Below are 18,705 nucleotides of genomic sequence, written 5' to 3' on the forward strand. Positions count from 1 at the left end.
GAACATCACTGTATTGACGTTACGTACATGGACTTCACTAAAGTAGCACACAATAGATTTCTGAGTTAAGTTATAGCTCATGGAATAACCAGGTGACATTAGCGACAAACATCATTAAGTGACAGAGAACAAATTAACCACTGTTGTATTTCTTGATCTGAAGGAAGATTTATTATGAAGTTTCCCAGTGGTTGGTTTAAGGCTTTTGCTCTTCCTGATGGATGTAAAACGCCTAGGCCTTGGTGTACAGATAGTTTCAAAGTTTTCAGAAGATACAAAACCTGACAGTGTTGTATCCATGAGAAGAAAAGCATAGACCAGCGACAGATTAATGGCAAGGGTGTGTACAATGGCAGATGAAATTTAATGCAGAGAAGTGTTCAGTAATTCATTTGGTAAAAAGAACACAGAAACAATAAGAAGAGTACAACGCTAAAGAGGTCGAGAGTTAAAGGACTTGGTATTCAGTTTCGTATATTATTGAAGGTTGTAGGACATGGCTGATAAAGCATTAGCACCCAAGTCTTTGCAAACAAGTGAGACAGAGTAAAAGGAAAGAATTTATCTTAAAAGTTGCGTTAGACTTGGCTCAGCTTCAATTAGTACAGTGCCAAACTCTGAGCAGCACACTTTAGGAACTATGTGATGGAATTAGAATGTGTGCATGATTAATATGGAAATACAATACAACATAAAGCTATAAATTGTTCTTTTACTTTAAACAAAAGTTTTATTATATAAACCTTCATCAAACATACAGATGATCTTAATATGGAGGTATGGACATTCAGGAGGACATCCCAGCAGTTAGTTCACAGTACAGATCTTGGGCTATACAACCATAATCCATCTGGGAAATGTGGCCAAAGAACTACACAGCAGAGGACTATACTTCAGAGAAATCAGGAGGGAGAAATGGGGATATGAGTTATTTTTGGGAAATAGGGTTAAGGAGAATCCAAAGTGATTCTACAATTACAATAAGAGGAAAAAAAAGTGCAGAGAGCATAGGATTCCTTAAAGAGCAATAAGGCTGTCTGTGTGGAACTGCAGGATATGGGCGAGATACTAAATGAGTATTTTGTATCAGTATTTACTGTGGAGAAGGTTGTGGAAGATAGTGAACTTGGAAAAATAGTGATATCTTGAAAAGTGGCCACGTTACAGAAGAAGGTGTGCTGGATGTCTTCAAACACAAAGGTGAACAAATCCCCAGGATCTGATCAGGTGTATCCCACAACTTTGTGGGAAGATAGGGAAGAGATTGTTGGATCCCTTGCTGAGATATTTGTTCATCAATAGACACAGGTGAGTTGCCAGAAAATTGCAAGTTGGCTAAAATGGTGCCATTATTTAAGAAAGGTGCTAAGGAAAAGTTAGAGAACTTTAGACCAGTGAGCTTCACATCGGAGATGGGTAAGTTGCTGGAGGGGATTCTAAGAACAGGATTTACATTCATCTGGAAAGGCAAAGACTGATTAGGGATAGTCAACATGGATTTGTGCATGGAAAATCGTGTCTCACTAAATCGATTAAGCTTTCTGAAGAAGTGATCAATAAGATAGATGAAGGCAGAGCAGTAGATGTTGTCTATATGGACTTCAGTGTGGACAGTATGGTGCTGGAAAAGCACAGCAGGTCAGGCAGCATCCGAGGAGCAGGAGAATCGATGTTTCGGGCATAAGCCCTTCATTAAGAAAGAGGCTTGTGGGTTGGGGTGGGAGATCTGCAGTCCTCACTTTCTCCTTTATGGACTTCAGCAAAGCATTTGACAAGGTTCCACATGGAAGATTGGTTAGCAAGGTTAAGTCACATGAAATCCAGCCAACCGGACACAAACTTGGCTTGAAAGTGGAGCAAGGTTGGTGGTGGAGGGTTGTTTTTCAGATTAGAGGCTTGTGTCCAGTGGTATGCCACAAGAATTGGTGCTGAGTTCACTGCTTTTCATCATTTATGTAAATGATTTGGATTTAAATGGAAGAGGAATGATTTGTAAGTTTGCAGATGACACCAAAAATAGGTGATGTAGTGGACAATAAAGAAGATTATCGCAGAATACAATGAGATCTTGATCAGATGGGTCAATGGGCTGAGGAGTGGCAGGTGGAGTCTAATTTAGATAATTGAGTGGTTTGTATTTTTGTAAGGCAAATCAGTCCAGGACATATCCAGTTAGTGGTAGGGTCCTGGGGAGTGTTGCTGAACAAAGGAACATAGGAAGGCAGGTTCACGGTTCCTTGAAAGTGGAACCTCAGGTAGACAGGCTAGTGAAGACATTTGGTACGCTTGCCTTCATTGGGCAGTACATGGAGTTTAGGAGTTGGGATATCATGTTACAGCTTCTATAGGACATGGGTTGGTTAGGCTGCTTTCAGAATGCTACATTCAACTCTGGTTTTCCTATCAGAAAGATGTTGTTAAACCTGAAAGGGTTAAGAGAAGATTTACAAGAATATGGTCAGGATTGGAGTGTTTGAGCTATAGGGAGAGGCTGAATAGGCTGGGTGTGTTTTCCCTGGAGCAGAGGCTGAGGGTGACCTTATAGAGGTTATAGAATCATGAGGGGCATGAATAGAGTGAACAGCCAAGGTTTTCTTCTCCAAAGTAGGAGGAAGGCAAAACTAGAGGGCACAGGTTTAAGGTGAGAGGAGATATATTTAAAAAAGGGTCCTGTGGGCTAAATGTTTCACACAGAAGGTGATGCATACATGGAACCAACTGCCAGAGGAAGTGGTGAAGATGGGTACAATGCCAACATTTAAAAAGGCACATGGATGGATACATGAATAGGAATTGTTTAGAAGCATATGGGCCAAATGCTGGCAAATGGGACCAATCAGTTAATGATAACTGGTCAGCATGAATGAGTTAAGACTGAAGAGTCTGTTTATAGGACTCTATGCTGATGGAACTAAAACATCCAGGAAGTTCCCGAGTTGCTGATCTTTTTCTGGCAAGTGATGCTAAGAGTACATCTGAGACAGCAAATGTGGAAACTGCTCAACCTTTTCTCCTGCCTACTCTGTATTATCCTGGTGTGACTATTGTAGATGAAAGTGCTGAAGATGCAGACTTAGTAGACTCCCAATTTTGTTTTCTCAGTCAGACTTTACTACACACTCTTATTCAGTTTCAACATTACACTATCAGTTTTTATTCTACAACTTTGATTTCTCGATCAGGTGGCAGAAAACTGGCAAATGCAGAACCTCGATATGAGAAACTATCAAGTCTCCAGTGTTTCATCATCAATGACAACACTTTGAATTGTTATGTTCATCTTCCTGATTTATTGGTCAAACCAAACTCTATACAGACATGAGACAATCTGTCGCTTTGCCACTTAAGGTATTCCTTGGTATGGAATGCTGATGTAGCATTGTGAATGCAGAAGGGACTTGGCACACTTTAGTCTTGTATTTCACGCAAGCAAGACAGAACAGCTTTCCACCAGTTCTGGTGTTTAAACTGATATCCTCGACAGGATTACCTGGAAGCATATGAAAGGAGCAAAATGTAGAATATGCCAAAGAATGACGCTACCAGCACACAACCCTGTTCAATCCAACTGTGGATCTCAAACATTGTTATTACTCCAGCAATACTTGTCTTAACTATCGTGTTATCATGGAAAGAGATAGCATTGATCATCTCTGAGGATCAGCCAGTATTCTCCAGCAACTGACAAGGTTGAAAGCTCTGATGAGGCTGAGGTAGTGGTCTTTACGATAGCATTTCCTCTGCAGTTGCCAAACTGAGGTCAAACTTTTAATAATCTTCTAATTTTGAAACCACATTTGAATTCAGTACAGATGCATTTAGCCAGGATTTGCAGTCCGACAGACAGACTTTATGGAGTGCAACATGACAGGTTCTTCTCTCGGTGCTCTGCATCTACATAACATTTCTTACAAATAGACAATGAAATTATTGTTCAAGTAATGTATCCCAATGTGGAACTGTAATCTGAATTATTGCTTTCTGTGACTCGAGTTTTTACAACTTCTTTATTTTATCCATAAGAGTTGAATATGTATTGCTAAAAATACTAGTCACAAGGAAGCTCATATTGGGTAATGTTGAAACACAACTTTAAACAATACTTGAAACTCAGGCTAATTTCCCAGTGTTTGAGAGAGTTAAAATGGTCAGGACTTCTTTTTAGGCAGGAAGCCTGCTTCAGCAGTGACTTTTTCTTTGTTCTAACGCTGAAGGCTGCTTCCATTTCAAAGAGCACAGGAGTTCTCCCAGTGTCCCTTCTCAAGGATACATTTTTCCAATCTCATTCCTTTCCTTTCACTCAGTCAAGTCATTTTTCATTTGTCATAGAGATGTACAGCACAGAAAGAGACCATTTGATGCAACTCATCCATCCCGACCAGATATCCAAAATTAATAGAGTCCCATTTGCCAGCACTTGGCCCATATCCCACCACTTGGCCCATATCCGACTAAAGCCTTCCTATTCATATACCCATCCAGATGTCTTTTAAATGTTGTAATTGTACCAGCCTCCACCACTTCCTCTGCCAGCTCATTCCATACTTGCACCCACTCTGTGTGAAAACATTGCCCCTTAGGTCCATTTTAAAACTTTCCCCTTTCACCCTGAACTTATGCCCTCTAGTTCTGGACCTCACTCACGCCAGGAAAAAGACCCTATCCATGCCCCTCGTGATTTTATAAACCTTTATAAGGTCATCCCTCAACCCGCGACGCTCCAGAGAAAACAGGCCCAGCCTGTTCAGCCTCTCCCTATAGTTCAAAGCCCCAACCCTGGCAACATCCTTTTAATATTTTCTGAACGCTTGCAAGTTTCACAACATTCTTCTGATAGCAGGGAGACCAGAACCACAAATAATATTCCAAAAATGGCCTAACCAATGTCTCGTACAGCCACATGACCTCTGAACTCCTGTACTCAATGCTCTGACCATACTAAATGCTTTTTTCACCATTTCATCGACCTGCGACTCAGTTTTCAAGGAACTATAAACCTGCATCCCAAGGTCTCTTTGTTCAGCCACATTCCCCAGAACCTTAGCATTAAGTGTCTAAGTCCTGCCCTGATTTGCCTTTCCAATATGCAGCACCTTGTATTTATCTAAATTAAATTCCATCTGTCACTCCTCGCCCATCGGCCCATCTGATCAAGATCCTGTTGTACTCTGAGGTAACCTTCGCTGTCCACGCGCCTCCAATTTTGGTGTTATCTACAAACTTACTAACTGTACTACCTATGGTCACATCCAAATCACTTATACAAATGATGAAAAACAGTGGACCCAGCACCCAGTCCTTGTGGCACACCACTGGTCACAGGCTTCCAGTCTGAAAAGCTACCCTCCACCACCACCACCCTCTCTCTTCCACCTTCGAGTCAGTTCTGCATCCAAATGGCTAATTCCCTGTATTCCATGAGATCTAACCTTACTAACCAGTCTACCATATGGAACCTTGTCAAATGCCTTAATGAAGTCCATATAGATCATATCCACCACTCTACACTCATCAGTCCTCTTTGTTACTTCTTCAAAAAAACTCAATCAAATTAGTGAGACATGATTTATCACACACAAAGCTATGTTAACGATCCCTAATCAGTCCTTGCTTTCCAAATACATGTAAATCCTGTCCCTCAGGATTCCCTCCAACAACTTGCCCACTACTGATGTCTATAGTTCCCTGGCTTTTCCATACCACTTTTCTTAAATAGTGCCACCACATTAGCCAACCTTCAGTCTTCCAGCACCTCACCTGTAGCTATCGATGATCTAAATATCTCAACGAGATGTCCAGCAATCATTTCCCTAGTTGCCCACAGAGTTCTAGTGTGCACTTGATCAGGCCCTGGGGATTTATCCACGTTTATGCATTTTAAGACATCCAGCCCCACCTCCTCTGTGATATGGACATTTTTAAAGATATCACCATCTATTTCCCCACATTCTGTATCTTCCATATCGTTCTCCACAGTAAACACTGATGTAAAACACTCCACCATCTCCTGCAGTTCACACATAGGCTGCCTTGGTGATCTTTGGGAGGTTCTATTCTCTCCCTAGTTACTCTTTTGTCCTTAATATATTTATAAAATCCCTTTGGATTCTTCTTAACCCTATTTGCCAAAGCTATCTCATGTCTCCTTTATGCCCTCCTGATTTTCCTCTTAAGTATATTCTTACTGCTGTTATACTCTTCCAAGGATTCATTTGATCTCTGCTGTCTATCCCTAACATATTCTTCCTCCTTCTTGTTGACGCAAACCTCAATTTCTCTAGTCATCCAGCATTCCCTATACCTACCAGCCTAGCCTTTCACCATAATAGGAACATACTATCTCTGGACTCTCCTTATCTCATTCTTGAAGGCTTCCCATTTTCCAGCCATCCCTTTACTTACAGTAAACTTTTGGAAGTCCTTACTTACTACTGTCAAAACTGGCCTTCCTCCATTTAGAACTTTAACTTTTAGATCCTGTTTATCATTTTCCATCACTACTTTAATAGAATTATGGTTGCTAGCCCCAAAATGTTCTACTACTGACAACTTAGTCACTTGCTTTGCCTTATTTCCCAAAAGTAGGTCCAATTTTGCACCTTGTCCAGTACATCTACATACTAAATGAGAAAATTTTCTTGTACACATTTAAATTCCATCTAAACCCTTGACACTATGGCAGTCCCAGTCTGTGTTAGTTAAAGTTAAAATCCCCTACTATTACTACCTTTTTATTCTTACAGATAACAGATCTCTTTATAAGTTTGTTTCTCAATTTCCCACTGATGTTATGGTTTGGGGAGGGGGGGGGGGGGGGGGGGGGGGGGGGGGGGGGGGGGGGGGGGGGAGAGAAGGGAGGGACGGTGCTAGCGTTCAATCCCAATACTGTATCATCCCTTTCTTATTTCTCATTTCCACCCAAATAACTTCCCCGGGTGTATTCCCAGGAATATACTTAAATACAACCATAATGCTATTCCTTTTCAAAAATACCACTCCTCCTCTCTTGTCCCCCCCCTTTCTATCCTTCTTATAGCATTTGTATCCTGAAACATTGAACTGCCAGTCCTATCCATTTCTGAGCCATGTCTCTGTAATTGTTATGATATCCCTGTCCCATGTTCCTAACAATATCCTGAGTTCATCTGCCTTTCCTGTTAGGCCTCTTGCATTGAAATAAATGCAGTTTAATTTACAACATTCTCTGCTTTGTTCCTACCTACCCTCCTTGACTTGCTCCTTTTCCCAATTGTACCAGTCTCAGATGTACCTCTTTCCTCACTAGCTCACACACCCACCACTTTACTAGTTTAAATCCGCTTAAGCAGCTCTTGCAAATCTCCCTGCCAGTATATTAGTCACTTGCCAATTCAAGTGCAATTTGTCCTTCTTGTACACGTCACTTCTACCCTAGTAGATTCCAATGATCCAAAAATGTGAATCCTTCTCCTCTGCACCAACTGCTCAATCACGCATTCATCTGTCCGATCCTCCTATTTTGACCTTCACAAGCTCGTAGCACTGGGTTTAATCCAGATATTATTACCTTTGTGGATATCCTTTTTAAATTCCTGCCTAACTTCCTATATACAGCCTTGAGAATCTCATCCTTTTTTCTTCCTTTGTCATTAATTCCAATGTGTACAACGACCTTCTACTGGTCCCACTCCCCTTTAAGAATATTCTACACTCGGATATTCCTGAACCTGGCACCAGGAAGGCAAAACATAATTCTGCTTTCTTGCTGTCGGCTGCAGCAATGTCTGTCTGTGCCTCTGACTAGGGAGTCCCCATCATAATCAATGACTTGAACCTGACATACCCTCGTTACATTACAGCCAGTCTTGGTACCAGAAATTTGGCTGTTTGTGCGACATTCCAGAAGTCCATCACCCCCTACATTTTCCAAAACAGCATACTTGTTTGAGATGGGAACAGCCACAGGAGACTTCTGCACTATCTGCCTCCCTCCCCTACATTACCTGACATTAACCGATCTCCCTTCCTATAACTGCCATCCATCACACCCCTGACTCCGGTGAATTCCTCATTGCATCTAACTGCCATTCTAACCAATCCATGTGATCTGATAGGATTCGCAACCAAACACACTTACTGCAGACATAATCGTCAGTAACGTGGAAATTTTCCCTAATCTCCCACATCCGACAGGAAGAGCACATCACTCTACTAAAGGCCGTCTTTGTACCTTAACTATCTAGAAAATAGCTGTCCTACCACTTATAAAAAAAAACACTGCTCCAGGCTAACTTAGTAACTATTTTAAAATTTTAATCTAGGGACAGATCTCAATAAAACATAACCAAAAAGAACCCATTCAACTCACTATTAAAAAAAAAGACAGCAAGGTTACACTTAAACACCATGTACTTATCTGCTCCTGTGCTGTGAACTCTCCCACATAGGTTCCTCCAAGGTCAGCTGTGAATTTCGCTGTTGATTAATTTTTCTTAGATGTATTCCAATGTCCAGAAATACGTAAACTCAAACAGCAAAGGCAGTAGCTGTGCACATTCACTACTGTGTCAGATAGCAGTGTAGATTTCTTTCTCTCTCACTATGTGGTTTCTGCCTTTGTTCTCTTACTCCTTTTTAAAGTGGCGTTGTTTTGATCTTTTTACCACCACCCCCCACCAAAGTTCCAAAGCAATGTGATAGCTTATAAAGCAGTAAGTATTGCTCCTGGAATTCGAGGAAATCACCTCAAACACCTCAAAAAAAAAGGAGAAACTCTTGCAGCCACAAATTTTTACCCGTCCTCCATCTTGGATTACCCAGGATCCTCAAATACTTTGCTTCTTCCTGATCACTACCTAACTTGGAGCTTTTCAGCATTTCACTTTTATGTTCTATTACAGTAAGCAAATATTTTTAGATAAGGCCATAACTTTACTTTGTATTATTCTTAAAAGAGCTGAAAATGTGTTGCTGGAAAAGCGCAGCAGATCAGGCAGCATCCAAGGAACAGGAGAATCGACGTTTCAGGCATAAGCCCTTCTTCAGGAATGGGCCCGAAACATCGATTCACCTGTTCCTTGGATGCTGCCTGACCTGCTGCGCTTTTCCAGCAACACATTTTCAGCTCTGATCTCCAGCATCTGCAGCCCTCACTTTCTCTCTCTTATTCTTAAAAGAACCCAATGAAGCACTAATTGTCTTAAATCCTCTTCACCTGCTCATCTCAACCAACAGTCTGCTGGAGGCAAATCTAGCCAATTCCTTCCCATCCTGTTTACATCATTCAGATACAAAAAATCATTGCCCCTCTCTGTCCAGAATGTCTGTTCACTTACAAAGGCCCCTGACGTTCACAAACTTTTTGCTGATGAATGTACTGACATGGCTGGGAGAAACCTGGCTCACGGGTATTAACACATTTTCTCTAACTAAAGCATTCCTTGAACTCTCTCCTCTTCTTGTAGTGCTTACCCCTCCCTTGACCATGTCACTTGTTCTCACCCTCTTATTGCTTCTACAAATTCTCAATCTCTACCACCCAGTAAAACGACACATTTTTAGCGCTTTCCCTTTTCAACAAGTCCACAATCTTGACATTGATTTTTATACCCTGCTGGTTTCCCCCAGTATCTTTACCACCCACACACAAACTCTCAACATTGCAAATATTCATTCTCTTGTCCTTGACATCCCAAATTCTCATACCACATTAGTAAGATTACAAAGAAACATTATTTCCTCTAAGAGGCATTTCTCCTTTCAAGTTTAGCCTCTCTCTTTATATCGAAATCTTTTTGTTGCTTTTTATTCATGTAACTGTAGTCAGTGCTCCGTGTAACTTTTCTCGCTAGTCCCTCCCCAGCTTCAAATACAGCACTAAGTCTTTTTCTCCTTTTGTTTACTCTGTTAATAATCAAGGTTCACTGCAGAGTTACTTATTTTCATTCTTTTCTATGACCTCAGAATTTTAGAACTCTTCAGCCTACTCCATTTTTCATTCTACATAGAACAAAAACTTGCATTTATAGAGACTTAACAGTCATACAGCTATCCAGCATGGAAACAGACCTTTCGGTCCAACTTGCCCCTGCCAACCAGATATCCGAAATTAACCCAGTCCCATTTGCCAACGTTTGGTCGAAATCCCCATCCAGATGCCTTTTAAATATTGTAATTGCACCAGTATTAACCACTTCATCTGGCAATCCATTCCATACATGCACCACCCTCTGTGATAAAAAGTCACCTTTTGGGTCCCTTTTAAATCTTTCCCCTCCCACCTTAAACCTATGCTCTCTAGTTTTGGACTCCACCACCCTGGGGAAAAGACTTTGGCTATTTACCTCATCCATGCCTCTCATGATTTTATAAACCTCTATCAGGTCACCCCTCAGCCTCAGATGCTCCAGAGAAAAAAGCTCCAGCCTATTCCTATTGCTCAAACTCTCCAAGCCTGACAACATCCTTGTAAATCTTATCTGAACCCTTTCAAGTTTCATAAAATCCTTCCTTTCTCAGGGAGACACGAATTGCACATAGTATTCAAAAAGTGGCCTAACCAATGCCCTGGCCGAACTCCTATACTCAATTCACTGACCAATAAAAAGCAAGTATACCAAAACTATCCTACCTACTTGTAACTCCACTTTCAAGGAACTATGAACCTGCACTCCAAGGTTTCTTTGTTCAGCCGCATGCCCCAGGATCTTACCAGAGTCCTACCCTGATTTCCTTTCCAAAATGCAGCATCTCACATTTATCTAAATTAAACTCCATCTGCCACTTTGCAGCCCATTGGCCCATCTGATCAAGGTCCCATTATACACGGAAGTAACCTTCTTGACTGTCCACCACACCATCAATTTTAGTGTCATCTGCAGATTTACTAACCATACCTCCGTGTGTTGACATCCAAATCATTTATATAAATGACAAAAAGCAGTGGACCCAGCATCAATTATGGCACACCACTGGTCACAGGCCTCTAGCCTGAAAAGCAACTCTCCTCCACCATCCTCTGTCTCCTACCTTCGAGCCAGTTCTGCATCCAAATGGCTAGTTCTCCACGTATTCCATGTGATCTGCTTTAATATCGAAGCTACCATGTGGAACTTGTCGAACGCCTTACTGAACTCTATGTAGATCACATCCACTGCGCTGCCTTCATCAGTCCCCTCATTACTTCTTCGAAAGACTCACTTAAGTTAGTATGACACAATTTCCCACGTACAAAGACATGTTGACTATCCCTAATCAGTCTTTGCCATTCCAATTACATATAAGTCCTATCCCTTAAGATTCCCTCTATCAGCTTGCCCACCACTGATGTCAGGCTCACCGCTCTATAGTTCCCTGGCTTTTCCTGAGCACCATTCTTAAATAATGGCAACATAGTAGCTAACCTGCAGTCTTCCTGCACCTTATCTGTGGTTATTGATAAACAAATGTCTCAACCATGGGCCCAGCAGTCTCTTTCCGAGCTTCCCATGAAGTTCTGGGATACATCAGATATGATCCTGAGGGTCTGTCCATCTTTATGTGTTTTAAGATGTCCAGCATTTCCTCTTCTGTAATATGGACACTTTTTAGGATATCACTATTTATTCTCCCAAGTTCCATATCCTTCTCCACAGTAAATACTGACGAAATACTTCTTCAATATCTCACCGATCTCCTACGGTTCCACACATAGGCATTCTTGCTGATCTTTAAGGGGCTCTATTTTCTCCCTCGTTACCCTTTGTCCTTAATGTATTTATAGAATCCCTTTGGATTTCCTTATCTTTATTTGTCAAAGTTTTCGCATGTTCCCCTTTTACCCTTGTGATTTCCCTCTTAAGTATGCTCCTACTACTTTATACACATCTAGGGATTTACTTCATCCCTGTCTATAACTGACATAGCTAAAAATCGCACTACACCAGGTTATAGTCCAACAGGTTTATTTGGAAGCACTAGATTTGGAGTGCTGCGCCTTCATCAGGTGGTTGTGGAGTATAAGATCATATTCACAGAATTAATAGCAAAAGTTTACAGTGTGATGCAACTGAAATTATATATTGAAAAAGATGTGGATTGTTTGTTAAGTCTCTCGTCTTTTAGAATGACAATGTTGGTTTCAGTTCCTTCTAGTGGGTTTCCTCCGGGTGCTCTGGTTTCCTCCCACAGTCCAAAGATGTGCAGGTCAGGTGAATTGGCCATGCTAAATTGCCCGTAGTGTTAGGTTAGGGGTATGGGTGGGTTGCGCTTCGGCGGGTCGGTGTGGACTTGTTGGGCCGAATGGCCTGTTTCCACACTGTAATCTAATCTAATCTAATCTAATCTAAATCTAATCTAAATCTAATCTAAATCTAATCTAAATATGTAAATTGCAGAACTTTTTAAAAGTTGTATTAATAAGTGAACTTTAACAATTGGTGCAATGCATTCAAGGTGTGAAGTGCCCTCTGTGATTCTGTGACACAATGTTCAGACTGATTCTAATCTAAAAAAGAGTTACAGAATCTTACTTGGATTCATGCACTTTTTGAGCAAATAAAATATAATTCTGCAAGTACAAATTCACCCCACAAACTTGTGTGTGGGGGGGTGGGTGGGAGGGAGTGGTTATGACTATCTGTGAGAGAGAGTATGTGTATGTGTGTGTTATTTAGATTAGAATCAGTCTGAATATTGTGAGACTCTGTGACACAGGGCACCTCACACTTTCAATGCATTATCTGGGCCAACATGACACCAATTGTTAAAGTTCACTTGAGAATGTAACTTTAAAAAAAATTTCTGCGATTTACATGTGAAAGAACTGACACCAAAATGTTCATTCTAAAAGATGAGACTTAACAAACAAGCTAGATAGAACATAGAAAAGTACAGCACACAACAGGCCCTTAGGCCCACGATGTTGTGCTGAGGTTTAATCCTATTATAAAATATAATAACTTAACCTACGCACCCCTCAACTCACTGCTATCCATGTGCATGTCCAGCAGTCGCTTAAATGTCCCCAATGACTCTGCTTCCACCACCGCCGCTGGCAATGCATTCCATGCATTCACAACTCTCTGTGTAAAGAAGCCCTCTGACATCTCCTCTATAATTTTCTCCTAATATCTTAAAACTATGACCCCTTGTACTGTACCAGTCAATCCTGTCCTGGGGAAAGGTCTCTGGCTATTGACTCTATCTATTCCTCTCTATCTTGTATACCTCGATCAGGTCTCCTCTCTTCCTCCTTCTCTCCAGAGAGAAAAGTCCGAGCTTATTCAACCTTTCTTCATAAGGCAAGCCAGCCAGTCCAGGCAACATCCTGGTAAATCTTCTTTGCACCCTCTCCAAAGCTCTGTATCTTTCCTATAGTAGGGCGACCAGAACTGGACAAGTGTGGTCTCATCAGGGACTTGTAGAGCTGTAGCAAAACCTCACAGCTCTTAAACTCGATCCATGAAAGCCAAAACACCATATGCTTTCTTAACTACCCTATCCACTTGAATAGCAACTTTGAGGGATCTATGTACTTGCACACCCAGATCCCTCTGTTCCTCCACACTGCCAAGAATTTAATCCTATAGTCTGCATTTGAGCTCGACCTTCCAAAATGCACCATTTCACATTTATCTAGACTGAACTCCATCTGCCATTTCTCAGCCCAGCTCTGCATCATGTCTGTGTCGCGCTGCAGCCTGCAATAGCCCTCGATACTATCAACGTCACCTCCAACCTTTGTGTTATCTGCAAATTTACTAACCCACCCCTCAACCTCCTTATCCAAGCCATTTATAAAAACGACAAAGAGCAGAGGCCCAAAAGTAGAGCCCTGCGGGCCCCTACTCATCACTGACCTCCAAGCAGAATATTTTTCATCGACAACCACTCTGCCTCCTGTCAGCCAACCAATTCTGAATCCAGATAGCCAAATCTCCCTGTATCCCATACTTCCTGACTTCATGAATATGGGGAACCTTATCGAATGCCTTGCTGATGTCCATATACACCACATCCACTGCTCAAAGAACTCAATAAAGTTTGTGAGGCATGACCAGCCCCTCACAAAGCCATGCTGACTGCATTTAATCACACTACGCTTTGCAAATAATCATAAATCCTATTCCTCAGAATTCTTTCCAAACCTTTGCTGACCAGAGACGCAAGACTGGCTGGTCTGTAATTACCAGGGATTTCCCTACTGCCCTTCTTGAAAAGAGGAACACATTTGCCTCCTTCCAATCCTCAGATACATCTCCCGTGGAGAGTGAGGAGGCAAAGATCTTCGCCAGCGACTCAGCAACCTCCTTTCTTGCTTCCCGGAGCCGTGGAGGATAAATCTAGTCTGGCCCAGGCGACTTATCAATCTTAATGTTTTCCAAAATTTCCAGCACATCAACTTAATCAATCTTGATCTGGTCAAGCCTGTATCTCAGCTCCTCAAAGTTTTCATTCACAACAAGGTCCCTTTCCTTCGTGAAAACCAAAGCAAAAAACTCATTTAGGGTTTTCCCGATCTGCTCAGACTCCACGCACAAGTTCCCTCCGCTTTCCCTGATCGGCCCTACTTTCTCCCTGGTCATTCTCTTATTCCTCACGTATGAGTAAAACGTCTTTGGGTTCTCCTGAATCCTTCTTGCTAAGCCTTTTTCGTGCTCCCTCCTGGCTCTCCTCAGTCTATTTCTGAGCTCCTTTCTAGCAAGCCTGTAATCCTCTAAAGTTGTGCTAGATCCTTGCTTCCTCCACCTTACGTAAGCTGCCTTCTTCCTTTTGACGAGGAGCTCCTGTGTTCTTGTTATCCAAGGTTCCTTAATCTTACCCCTTCTTAACTGTCTCAGAGGAACACATTCGTGCACCACTCGCAACAACTGATCCTTAAATAGTCTCTACATGTCTGCTGTGCCCTTTCCGTGGAACAATTGCTCCCAGTCTGTACTTCCCAACTGCTGTCTGATAGCCTCATAATTTTCTTTTCCCCAATTAAATATCTTGCCTCAGTAGTTGCTCCTTTCCCTCTCCAAGGCTATAGTAAATGTGAGGCAGTTGTGATCACTGTCACCAAAGCGTTATCCCATCGTGACATTTGACACCTGTCCTGGCTCATTGCCGAGCACAAAATCCAAAATGGCCTCTCCCCTGGTCGGCCTGTCCACATACTGAGTAAGGAAATCCTCCTGAACACACCGGACAAAAACACCTCCATCCAATCCATCTGCACTTAGGAGGTTCCAGTCGATATTGGGAGAGTTGAAATCACCCATTACAACAACCCTGCTACATCTGCATTTTTCCAGAATCTGCCCGCCTATGAGTTCTTCAATCTCTCTACTGCTATTAGGGGTCTGCAGAAAATCCCCAATGCAGTGGCTGTTCCCTTGCTGTTCCTAACTTCCACACATACTGACTCAGTAGACAAACCTTCCTCAACAACCTTTATTTCTGTAGCTGTGATGCACTCTCTGATTATCAATGCTATACCCCCTCCTCTTTTTCCACCCTCCCTGTTCTAAACCCTGGAACATCAAGCAACCATTCTTGCCCCTGTGAAACCCATGTCTCCGTTATGGCCACAACATCACAGCCCCAAGTACTGATCCATGCTCTAAGTTTGTCACTCTTGTTTCTGACACTCCTTGCGTTAAAGCAGACACATTTTAACAAATCCCTTTGTTTCATTGCGCGAGAAACCTTCCCGATAGATTCACTACATCCTGTCACTGCCTCATCTGCAAATGTACCCCTCTCGAATATGTGGCTCTGATTCCTGCCCCCCTGCCAAACTAGTTTAAACCCTCCCGAATCACACGAGCAAATCTCCCGCCCAGGACATTTGTGCCCCTCCAGTTCAGGTGTAACCCACCCTTCATGTACAGGTCCCATCTTCCGCAGAAGGTAGCCCAACGGTCTAGATGTTTTTCAATATATAGTTTCAGTTACATCACACTGTAAACTTTTGCTATAAATTCTGTGTCTTGCAACCTTAAACTCCATAACCAACTGAAGGAAAAGCGCTCCGAAAGCTAGTGCTTCCAAATCTTCAAAGTTCGGGATTTACATATTAATGAATCAAAACATACAACCCATTCTAAAAGATGAAAGACTTAACAACAATCTAAGTTTCTTCAATATATCATATCAGTTGTATGACACTATGACCTCTTGCTATAAATTCTGTTACCTATGACCCTGCTCCACCTGACGAAGGAGCAGCACTCCAAAAGTTTGTACTTCCAAATAAACTAGTTGGACTATAACCTAGTATTGTGTGACTTTTAACTTTACTTTAAAACTAATAGAATTATGATCACTGTCCAAGAGTGCTCTCCCGCCAACATCTCAGTCATCTGCCCTGCCTTAGTCCTCAGGTCATCTCTGTTTTTTAACCACATTAGTTGTTCCTGTACTACCTCAATTGTTGTTAGATAGGCAAAACATTGTCTCCTAATTACAAGCTTTGAGTTACTTAAATAAGACTGTTTCCGATTAAGCTTATATTCTTTGGAGGTCTGTTAAATCTTCGTGGCATCCTTTGTTTTGGGCCTTAAGCATTAAGAATTATTACTTGAAAATTAATAAAAACTGAGAAATAGAATGAAAGAATGGCCTCCTTCTGTGATTAAACCAATCAGTCCAATATCCTTATTTATTTAATTTTATCTGGCTAGTTAGAGTTAATTTTCAAACTAATAATTTCTACATATTCCTTCTGTGGTTCATGACACATTTGGCACTAATTTGCAAAGGTCCACTGCTAAGTGTTTTACAAGCTAATAATCATGTTATATAGAACTGCTCCATGCTATTAATAGCCACAAGATGGCACTGTAAACATAGTTTTTCATTCCATGACGCAGCATTTAACTGCAACTTGATTACACAATGCCTTCAAAATTGGAAAATCATGAAGTATTCCACAGATGCATTGGAGAATAAATGGACATAACAATGAGTTGTTATGAGGGAGCTAAACACTTGGCCAAAACAATAACATGAAGTATTAGTGAGGTGCAAAAATTAAGACAATTTAATATTGAATTTTTTAGACCATAAAATATTGCAGCAGAATTAGGCCATTCTATCCACTGATTGTGCTCCACCATTCGATCGTAGTCATAGAGATTTACAGCATGGAAACAGACCCTTCGGTCCAACCTGTCCATACCGACCAGATATCCCAACCCAATCTAGTCCCACCTGCCAGCACCTGGCCCATATCCCTCCAAACCCTTCCTATTCATATACCCATCCAGATGCCTTTTAAATGTTGCAATTGTACCAGCCTTCACCACTTCCTCTGGCAGCTCATTCCATACACGTACCACCCTGGCTGATATGTTTTGCAACCCCATTTTCCTGCCTTCTCCCCATATCCATTGATCTCCTTACAAACCAACACCTCTTGATAAACGAGCAAAGATTGTACACCAGAAATAGCACGTTCTACCGTCTCATCAGAGAATTTATGCTGTAATTAAAGTATAACAGGGATGTTCATACCCCTGCATTTCTATTACTTAGCGTATGCTTTTACATTGATTTTTAGGAATGGTGTTGATAATTTTGAAATTGTTTTTTGAAGATTTACTCTAAGCTTCACTTGGCCAATGTTTCTGCAGTTATACGTACCTCTTGATTATCCGGAATATTTGATCAATCAGTACACTCTTGATCCCATAGATGTTGGTGAATAAAATGTTTGCTGTATCTCTGGTGTTAAATAGACTCAATAACTTATCGTCCACAGCCTTCTGCAGCAATGAGTTCCACAGGTTAAGCATCTTTTGCTGAAGAAATTCCTCATGTCAGTTCTAAATGGTCATCCCTTCAATCCTAGACTCTCTTACTAGGGTTTCTCCATGTCCACTCTATCCAGACCGCTCAATATTCTGTAAGTATTAATTAGATGCCCTCTCATACTTCTAAATGCCACCGTATGCAGACCTAGCATTCTCAACTGCTCCTCATATAAGCCCTTCATACATATACAGCACTGAAAGACCCTTCCGTCCAACTCGTTCATGCTGACCAATATCCTAAATTAACCTAGTCCCATTTGCCAGTATTTGGCCCGTACCTCCCCAAGCCCTTTCACTTCATGTACTCATCGAGATGCCTTTTAAATGTTGTAATTGTACTGACCTCCACCGGAGGATCATTCCATACATGCACCACACTCTTCTAAAGATGTTGCCCCTTAGGTCCCTTTCACACTTCCCTTTTCCCCTCTCACCTTAAACCTATGTCCTCTTCATCTTGGGATAATTCCTGTAAACCTCCTCCAAGTCCCCTCCAAAGCTGGAGCATCCTTCCTTAGATACATGGACCAAGGTTCTGGTCAGGCATCAGCAATAAAGCCTCAGTAGTACATCACTACTGTTGCATTCTAGCCCTCTCGAAATGAATGCCATTTGCCTGGTCACCACCAAATGAGCCTACATATTAACATTAAGAGAATCCTGAACTCGAGCTCCCAAGTGCCTTTGTGTTTCAAACCCTTTCCCATTTAGAAAAGGTCTTTGCTTGTATTCTTCCTACCAAAATGCATATTCTCACACTTTCCCACAATGTAGTCACCTTTGCCCACTCTCCAAGCCTGTCCAAATCTTTGTGCAGCTTGCCCACTTCCTCAACACTACCTGTCTTTTCCCCCTGCTGCCCCCAACCCCACCCCCAATAGACAGGATTGTATGTTGAGAGGAAGATTATTTGGACAAGTTGGCTGAGTGGCAGTATGACGTTGTTAAA

General features: G+C 41.7%; 1 long non-coding RNA gene across 1 annotated transcript in view; it reads right to left on the reverse strand.

Moving 5' to 3' along the window:
- LOC122548927 overlaps window positions 1-18,705 on the reverse strand; it is a 53,408-nt gene that overhangs the window by 30,903 nt on the left and 3,800 nt on the right. The gene's annotated exons all lie outside the window — the stretch shown is intronic.

This window comes from Chiloscyllium plagiosum, chromosome 4, assembly GCF_004010195.1.
Source record: "Chiloscyllium plagiosum isolate BGI_BamShark_2017 chromosome 4, ASM401019v2, whole genome shotgun sequence".
NCBI classification, from domain to species: Eukaryota; Metazoa; Chordata; class Chondrichthyes; order Orectolobiformes; family Hemiscylliidae; genus Chiloscyllium; species Chiloscyllium plagiosum.